Genomic DNA, 10,085 nt, shown 5'->3' with positions numbered 1-10,085 from the left:
GTGATCCTTCAGCTTTCACCTGTGTGCTCCAATCAGAAGTTCCACAGGGTTATCTCTGAGATAGATACAGCAGAAAACATTCCCCTTGTAAAAGAAAAAATGAAAGATCAGCAGGAAAAAAAGTCACAGTTTTCATGATAAGTGTCTTAGAGGTACAAGTGTACGATTCTTCAAAGGGAGCAAATGAATACGAAAGGGAGCAAAGACTGGCAAGGCAAAAGTCTGGGCAAGCAAAAAACAGTTTAACCAAGTGCTTAGTTCTGGTTAACAGAGGAAAAATACCTGTCAGTAGTTGATGATACCTTTGAAAAGCCACTTCAGCAGCTACAAAGTAAAAAGCAAGGGTGGAATGAGTTTTCCAGCACTGAACAAAATGAGTTGGCAATTACCATAAGTGCAACTTCAGTTCCTAATTTTTAAAATCAGTGCAAAATGGTGTTTACAGAGCTCGATGGAGCCTTTAGCAATTATGGCTGTGTTGTGAAGAATACCATGGCTAATGCTCTCTATGGCTTATTTACACAACTACAAGATGGGAGAGCATAAGACAGGGCGTGAGTGAAGTGCTGCTGTGTTTGAATAGGTATTTGATTGCCCTGTGTGTGCCAGGAGTTGGCTTTTTCAGCTCTGTCTGATGTTTCTCCAGCCGCTGGTCCCGCTGGCACCTGCTGGGTAAGAGCCTGAGGACCTGCCAGCACAACCCGTGGCTTCCTGCCCTCCAGGTCGTAGCCATGAGGTGTTTTGGGTGTGATGCTGGACAGTACTAAGCTGTGCATTAATGTGGAAACTCCACTAGAAAAATCAATTTGGCCTTCAGCTCGGAAACATTCCCAGTCCCTGAGTTCTCAGTACAGTTGGTCTCCTCCCCACCACCCACCTCCCCTCCCTCAGGAATTCATCCTGGGGGTGCTGGGGGTACCAGGGGCAGACACAGCAGAGCTGCTGGCTGCTGAAGGAAGGTTCTGGGGCAGCTCACCACCTTCTCCTCTTGCTGCTCACCAGGTTGATGGGTGCTGCCAGGCAAATGAGGAACACAGCGTTTTCCTTCACAGGTCTCCAAGTTCTGCTGGGAAAGGGTCTTGGGAAAGAATGAGGAGGTTTGTGCTGGCAGGTTTTGGTACCTGGAGAGGGGATCGAGGGGTGGAGCATCTTGCTTCAGTGTTTCCTTTCCTCCCTGCCAGTGATTACCCACATTTGGCATTTCTGCCTTAGAGCAAAATGCCGGGGAGCTCCCGCACTGCAGGGATGGGGGATGCAGGGCAGCACTGGATATGCTGTAAAGAAAGTGGGTTTTTCTGCAGCTGAGGAGAAGGGACGTGCATTTCTTCTCATCTTCCAGAAGCTGGGTGTTGTGTCTGCTTTCAAAAACTTGAAAACACAGAAAAAAAATCTCACATAGGGAGGAAGAGCTGCTCGCTGCTCTGTGTCTTTTTTTTTTTTTTTTTTTTTTTTTGCACTTCCTTCCTCTTCAAATTACTTTGGCAAGCTATCTCGCTTGAGATCTGCCAGAGAAGAAACACTCTTTCTCTCTATTCTGGCAAATCTCTTCACTTCTCTAATGTCTTGTATGCTTCATGTGCTCATTTCAGTGCTTTTCAGTGGTTGTGCTCATCTCTCCCCCTCAAAATACCTTCACTTTCTCCTAACATTTATCTCCATGCTGTCACTGCCAAGCATCCTTAATGTAGCCTTCCTGTGCATTGACACACTCCTTGTGTCTCAGCCATGCTTATCACCTTCTCTTGATGTATCTAATGCTCAAAGGGGAGGAAGAATTTGGCTTTAAAGAGCAAGTTGGCATTAGGAGAAACTTCCAGACAGGAGGATATCATAAAGCAGGTAGCTTAATACTGTACACAGACCTGTGCCTGTCACTGATAATGGCAAATCCACCAGGATACAAGAGTTGTTTTTAAAATGGGCTTTTATTTGTCTGTTTGCAAGGTGATTCATTTGTTTGGGCTGCCTGAGAAAGCATTAAATGTCTTCAAAACTTTTAAAAACTATGAAGGCGTAATGTCCCTCCAACGCTCATCCCCATTACTGAAGTATTATTTTAAAGGTTAGTTGAATTTGAATTACTTTGTGGTTCTTGATTTGTTTGGGGTTTTTTTCACATTTGCCTCTTGCCATGCTAAAATGCCCTGACTGGAGTCATTGCTTCCCTGCCACAGGGGTCATTCCTTTCCCCAGTTAATAGGAAATGAACTAGAAAGAGTTGTATTTACATTTTTTGCTCTGAAACCTCCCTCACTTTCTGCTTTCCTTAATGTATTTATGTACCTGTTTGGATGACAGGTTCCTCCAAGCAGAATTCATCTCCTCTGACGTGGGGCAGAAGCACAGAACCTCGTGCCATGGGATCCTCTGCCATGCTCCCTTAATTAAGTTTAATTGGAGGACCCAGTTTGGGTTTGGGTGATAACGACCTTTCCTTAATTACTGTCTTTGCAATCAACTTTCGCCTTCCCTGGCGTGCACCAAGAGGAAGTTTTTACCCTGGTGCCCCTCCAGCTGTGGTAACTTCTAGGAAATAGTTTCTCTTCCCTCTCCCAAGCAGCCAAAGCACCCCTGGGTGCTCACCAAAGCCCTCCTTCACTTCAGAAAACACAACACTCTCCAAAATGAGTAATTACCTCTCAGGAAGGAGTCTGGAGTCTCTTCAGTCCTCTGGGAGAAATGGCTAAACTTCAGCAAACATAAAGGAATGAGGATGATTAGAAGGAAAAAACAGCCTTGCAGGCACAGATGAAGCTATTTTGGGTAAGGTATCAAAAGAGCTTCAGCAGGGAGTTAATCTCTCAAAAAAACCAAGAACACGAGGAGATGGGAGGAGGGACAGGTTCCTGAGCTACCAGTTTTCACTTGAGAGGAAAGCAAATTCTCTGAGCCCAAGGTTTCCAGACTCTAAAAAGCAAAGAGCAGATCAACTCTTTTGGACCATTTTGACTCTATGAAAGGAGAGAAACTTGTATTAATCCATGTAGAGCCACTGAAAGTTGTTTCAGATGTTGAAATACAAAGTCTCTTGAGGGCACCTGCCCTCAAAAATTAAACCAGGTACATTTTTGCCTGATAACTCATTTTGATTATGACAAAGGTTTGTTCTGAGTGAACATTTCCACATGTGCAAAGTGGCTAATCTGGCAAACCAGAGCTTTAATAGGTCTGGGATCTCAAAGCTCCCATGTGCTGTTACACAGCTCTCTCTCCCTCCCACTCAAAACTCTGATGTCAAGATGGTTTCTCTGGATCGGGATAAGCTTACTTCCTTCAAGTTGGGTTTGTTTGTTGGGTTTTTTTTTTTTCTGAAAAAGGAGTTATTAGTGGAAAATTAGGGTGTTTCCTTGAGAAGACAGTGAGTCATGAGTGGCTATGTTGCAATAGCTTTATTCATAAATATTGTAAAATTATTCACATCTTTCATTTCATAGACATTGCAAAGCTAAAAACTCCTTTTCAACTAAGAAAGACGTTCCCTTGGTCATCAGAAGTGAGCACTTACTGAAGTGGGAGGTCACCCCAGGAGCCCCAGCCCTTGTTCCAGCCATTCCTGTAACATTTGGAAATCACTTGGGCTGGCACACTGGGCCAAATCTGTGATTTTGTCTTTGGGGAGGAATGTAAGAAACAAGACAAAAAAGGATCCCTGTCCTGTTGTGCCCTCCCGCTACCCCACAACCCCTGACGAGCGGATTTCCTCCGCAGTCACCTCTCTTCAGGCTCTTGACATCTTGCCAGGCTGACCTCCCCTGGGAAAACCCTCCCACGCCTGTGCCTGTCTGGTTATCCTGTTTTCCTCTGTGCTGCACTGAAACCCCAACTCTTTCCAGGCGCCCTTGGCAGGCTGAGCTCCCACGAGTCCCTTCTCTGCTCCTGGTTTTCTCCCCACGATGAGCATCTGCCTTTAACAGAGTCCCCACACCCTGAGCAGGATTCCTCACTCACACCCGCTGGGTCCTGTTTCCACCAGACCTGTTATTCCCCAACTGTCCTACAGAGCAGCATCAAAATCTTAGTGGACATGAGGTGCACAACCCCCCCCCTCCCTCGTGTGCTCCTTGCCCTGACAGATGGGGAGGTTGGGTTGGGTTTTACCTGATTTTGGTCTTAACAGAGGCACTTAAGCTATTACTCCTGTTTCTTCTTTGAGACACTGCCTGTGAGTATCATTGCAAAACGCTGATTTCTTCATTCCTTGGGCTGCCTTGCACTGAGATTTCATGCTGGCCACAGCAGCTCTCCTGGCAGGCTTTCTGCCTCTGATGTGCCTGAGAAAGGGTTTATTGTTGGCCTCCACGCTGTTAGCAAGTCGCTCCTTGGATTTCTCTTCTGGGGCTGCCTTATTGTCGTCTTGCATCTGATTTGCCTAATTCCTGCATCTGATTTCTCCTTTTTGAAGGGTGCCTGTTTGGTTTGAATCGCTCCCTTGTGCTGCTCTTTAGCCACCTGGGGTGTATGTGTGTGTGTATTTTGTATTTATTGTCAGTACACATTTACTCTGAACTCTAATGTGGTGCCTTTAAACAGATCCCACTGTTGCAGGGCTCTTCAAGAAAAACTTGGGCAGACATCACAGCAGATCCCACTTTCCTGTTGGGCTCCATATATGGCTTAAGACAGTCATGAAGCAGCTCACAGCTGTCCCTGCAACCTGCAAATCCAACTTCTAAAAGTTTCTCTCTGGATGAGTTCACTCCTCTGCCATGTAACATCCCTTCATCCTTTTCCAGCAGTAGGAGGTGATTTAGGGAACTGCACTGAGGGCCTTTGCTCCCACCTGCTCCAGAAGTTGACCCATGTCTCAGAGCAGGAATGGGTGTGCTCACAGATCTGGGTCTGCAGCAGGGAAAATAGGGACTTTGTAATCACAGCTTTTCTATTAATTCTTAATTTTTACCTCTGTAGTACTGAGAGTCCTCTGTCCTTCAGTTCAGTCTGTGTTTCTGTCAAATTTATGAACAACCCCTCTCATAAAATCCCACAAACACAGACATCCCAGGGAATTACAGTCTTTTGAAGACTCTGGTCTGGTTAGAAAAGTCCTGGTTGTTTCCACAACTTGTAGCCTTTTATGCTTCCTCTCTGATCTGCCAGTGCTGAGGGGTTAGACTTTTTTTTTGACAAATGCATATATCTTTTGATGGAACCTCAAGGTCATAGTTTTACTCATGTCCTCCATTCAGAAGCTACTCTCTTCTGCCTTTCTTCCCTGGTAACCTTATATTGCTGTACATGCAGTCCTTCAGTCATGCAAAAGTTGTATTTTTAGAAAGCTCTGCTTGGCTCCTACCTAGGGACGTGCAACCATAAAGTTCATCACTGCTTGGCCAGCCCTTCCCTGCTCTCCCTGCAGCCAGATGGATGTTCCCTCTCATTAAGTGAAATATTCAGAGGGTTGGTAACCCCAGAACTACTGTTGGAATAAAAGTCAAACAGCTTAACTTCAGAGAGCCTGTCCCTGAGCACATTGACAAAACAAGTCAATAGCTGTTTGTTAGATTTTTTTCTCTGGCCATTTTGCTCACAGAATTCAACAAAACCACTTCCTACACAGCTTTTTTTCTTTCACACCCTTGTAGACACAAAGAGTCAATATTTGTCCCTAGGCAACACAGCCATTAGATGGAAACCCCCTTGACAGTGGGTATCACCCCTGGCCTTGCTCGTCAGGTGATTGCCGTGGTCCTTTGACATCTGGGGGGTTTGATCCTGTCCAGCCTTCACAAAGCAAAGGGACCCCATGGGGTCCTCTCTCTGGTGGAAGGGGACAGGCACAGCAAGCAGTGCCATGAGTGGAAATGGGAAGGGATAAATAATTAATTTCCTGAAATCTGGACAACTGTTCCCATCCCTTGTCCACCTGCTGAAGGGATTTCCATTTTGAAACACCAGCACTGATACAGTGGCTCCCTTCAGGGACATCTGAAATGGTGACAAGTGCCCTGACTGGGAACAGAGGTGTTTAATCCCAGCACTTGTCCCCAGCAGCACCGTTGTTCCAGCACCTTTCTCCCCTTGTCCTTCAGCAGTATCTGAACTGTAACAAAAATCCCTGCTTCGTTTTGCTTGTAGAAATAATGCAAACACATAAAGGCTCTTTCTTTTATCCATCTTCATCTTGAGGTTATGGGGAAAAAAAGTGAGTAAATGTTTACAGCTGTTCCAGCCAGAGCACAGCAAAAACCCAGAGGTGATCTTCTCTCTTACTCTTCCTGTACCAAGAATATGAATAGAGGGAGGTTTCAATCCCTGTGAAAAGTCTCTGATTATTCCTAGTGCCTTGATTATTTTTTTTTCAAGGCAAGAAAAACCACTATTTTAAGGCATCACTAGAGGAATGAATTTGACAAGCCTTTATCCAAATGAATGTTTAAATTCTGAAAGGGGAAAGAAATCCAGCGTGACTGACAAGGTCCTTTTCAAGTACATAATATGCTGAACCTTACATGACATTTCTGTGGGTGTTAGTCTAAAGAGCTATCTTTACATGCAATGTAGCAAATGAACTGTGTAAGGCGAGGGCTGGAGCTATATGCATCCTTGCTGAGTAGTACTATAGGATTGTAAAACCTGACAGGCTTGTTCTTTTAAAGATCCATGTCCCCAGGGAAAAGGCTGTGTGTTCTTGTTCTTCAAACACCTGAAAAGTTTGTTCTAGACTAACTATTGCCATTTATAGTCTATGTTGCAAGGAAGAGATCTTGGTTGTTTTTTTTTTTTTAAAAAAAAGCTAAACCCAGGCAGTTGATCCCTAAAGAAATGAGGGGCTCGGGGTGGAAGAGGTGCTGTGGGAGGAGCTGATAGAGGTGAAGGAAATGCTGCTCAGGCTCTCAGGAGATCTCATTGTCCTTTTCCCACTGAGGAAATGTTTGCCTGCTCTTTCCCCTCGAAGGTTAGGAAAGGGCTTGGGGTCTTGTAGCCAGTCCCATCCCACCCTACTGGCAGAAAGAGATGAGAAACTCAGTGGTGGGGTTTGGATGGCCCTTTGGTCAGGAATGAGGAATGTCAACAGCAGCTGGGGATACTTTATAATGCAGGCAGCACCCTCCAGCTCCAACTGGAGACCTGTGGAGAAAGGGACACTTCCCATTGCTCCAGAAGAGCAAAAAGGTAGAATGCTGCAAGTAAAGTTTCGGCAGAAACACAGGGTTGGGGTTTTTTTTTTCAATGAGAAACTTACCTTATTGGTGCTGCCTCATTTCCTTCTGGTGGTCTCTGCACGGGTGGGTGATCTCACCTTATCCCCATCCTTTAATTGTCTTTTTTTTTTTTTAAATTGTTTGAAGATCTTTATCATATGTCCCTCCCTAGTTTTCCATCTATCTTTTCTTCTCTTTTCACTTTTTTTATGGACTTTTGGGTCATCCTCACTCTCCCCTAGGGTTCTCTTGTCAGTTGTTCAGGTGATCCTTGAGGGGCAGTGCTGAAATCCCACTGGCTGAAACCATCCCCCTGAGAAGGAGAGCAGATAAGTCTGGCCAGATTTTCCAATTTGTAAGGTGGAAAATCCCCCGACCTCCCAATGGCCTTACCACAAGTAGCTGTTTGCATTTAATTTTTCTTTCCCTGAATTTCACGTTTGTTTCTTTTTACTTTCAGGATGGCTACCAAGCTCCTTTCAGCGCTGAATTAGGGAAACAGAGGATACAGTAGCAGCTGAGCTCACCTATTAATCAAATTAATATGTCTTGGTGAACCAATTCAGAGCACCGTGGTGCTGGCTACGGTGATTTCATAACATCTCATGACATTCAATATTTTTGTTAAAGCTCTGCTTCTCAGATTCATGTGATGATGGGAGAAGCTGAGGAGGAATTAGCAGTAAAGTATCCAGAGCACCTGGCTGTAGAGAGTAATTGGCAAATGGGACCCCAGTGCACCCTAAAGCCTCAGAAAACCAGAAGGCAAATAAAAAGCACCTGCAAACAACTGTTGTTGGCTGAGCTTGCTGGAAAGACGCATGAAATGTGCTTGACTGGCTGCTCCTGTGGACAGGAGCTGTTGAGTGTTGATCCCAAGTTCTCCAAGATGCCACAATGTTTTTCTGGGTAGCCCCTTGTGAAGAGCTGGGAGCCATCAGGGGGTGGAGGCGTGGGGGTGGGTGCAAAGTGGGGCGAGAAATTATCGCAGAATCACAGAACGTGCTGAGTTGGAAGAGACCCACAAGGATCATCGAGTCCAGCCCTTAGTCCTGCACAGGACCATCCCCAAGAGTCACACCATGTGCCTGAGAGCATTGTCCAAGTGCTTCTTGAACTCTGTCAGGCACCCACAAAAGCTGTGGAGCGGGAAATCTGGATCTCTAACCCCCCAGGATGGGTTGTAATGAAACCTGATAGAATTATATACCCCTGATAGAGGATTTTGAGGTGCTCTACATGTTACCAGGCACTTTGACTTCAAATACCTGTGTGGGTTTTCCCAGCAATACAGAGAACAGACTCCCCTTTCTCTTTGGACATGCAGCAGCTGGGAAGTGCCAAGAAGAGTCAGAACAGCTCAGACTCAGGGGGCACAAATGTTCTTTTGAAGTTTGGGAGCACGAGGCCACTTCAGAGGCTCTGTCTTGGTGCCATTTCCTCTGTGCATCAGCCACATCTGAGTAAGTGGGTGGCTGAACACACACAAGGGTGCAGTGAATAGGCACTGGGTGCATTGCTCATGGAAGGGAACCAGATTTCACCAATCTTCAGCTTTCTGTGGTGAGGAGTTGCTTCGGCCAATGCTGCTTTGGTGGGAGGAGTGCATGAAAAATCTCAGAATCATAGAAAGGCATAGGTTGGAAGGGACCTTGAAGATGCCTAGTTCCAATGCCCAGCCATGGGCAGGGATGCCACCCACTAGATAAACCACTGGCTGCCATTCCTTCCCAAGGGGTTGTGCTGGGCAGGGGCAGCAGTGTGAGCACCACACACGGGTGAAGGTGCTGACTTAGAGGAGCAGTGAATTTGTGCTGAGTGAAACTGGGACTGTCATTTGCTATGGGCTGCCCATACACAGCCCCCACCCCCTGAGAAATTACAGTGTTAAAACATGCTGCTAGTCAAAATATGGCAGAAAATACAGTTTTACAAACCCCCTTGACAGGAAAATTTCAAAAATATGTGGGATAGGTGGCAGTAAGACAGACGCCTGATAAACAGCTGGTCATAAAGGCAAACTACCCACAGACAAAGGAGGTGACTGTGAGACTGGTGGAAGACCTCTCCTGCCATTCCTGTTCTGCTGTGGAAATGGCTTAAGCTGTTACCAGGAACAGTTTGCAAAGGCTCACACAAAGCCACTGTCAGAAATAACTTGAATGCAGAGAGGAAAAAATTGCTCGAGAGTTCTTTTGGGAAGGATTAGGTTTTAAATAATTGCCATTTATAAGTTAATTTCACATCCTTTTGGAGCTTGGCCTACTAGGATTTGAAGGCTTGACTGGAGCTGGCAGACAGGGTGGGCGCTGATTCCAGGGCCTGACTGCCAAGAAAGAGGAAAATATTAAGAGTAAAAATTGGCGATGCAAAAAAAAAAAAAGAAAAGGCCAGAGAAATATAGGGAAATGAGATTTAGTTTAGGAAAATTATTGTTCTCTGAGCCATGGACTGATTTTTTGGTTGGCATATTAGTCACAGTCTTACATGAGCTTGGCCCCTGTAATCAATGTCTGAAGGGAAACTGTTGGTGAACACAACTCTCAACACTTAATTAATTTGCAAATCCATGATTTCGTTATTTTTAATCATGGATTTTTTTAAATTTAAATTCGTATCTAGGTCTATTTAAAGCAGTGGGGAGACTCCTCTCAGCTTTAACAACTTTGAATCAAGCCCTGTAAAAATAGATGCTACGTGCCTCAAGGCTTCTGCTGCAGCCTTGCCAGCTGAGTCCAAGCAGCAAAGCAAAACCCACAACTCTTCTAGTTCTTAATCCCAACTCTGTTGGATCATGAGTTACTTGGGCCCAGCAAAGCCCATATGACACCTCTTAGTCCTTTTTCCCAGTGCTGGACTAGGCCTGAGGGATCTGAGCTTGCTCCTGCCATTCTCTAAGGTGCTGAGCACACACATCCCCTCTGTGTTTGCCTGGGCTGGTTT

The sequence above is a fragment of the Manacus vitellinus genome, unplaced genomic scaffold (assembly GCF_001715985.3).
Source record: "Manacus vitellinus isolate BGI_N305 unplaced genomic scaffold, ASM171598v3 scaffold_7_pilon, whole genome shotgun sequence".
Classification (NCBI taxonomy): Eukaryota; Metazoa; Chordata; class Aves; order Passeriformes; family Pipridae; genus Manacus; species Manacus vitellinus.
Note: the sequence above shows the minus strand (reverse complement) of the source record.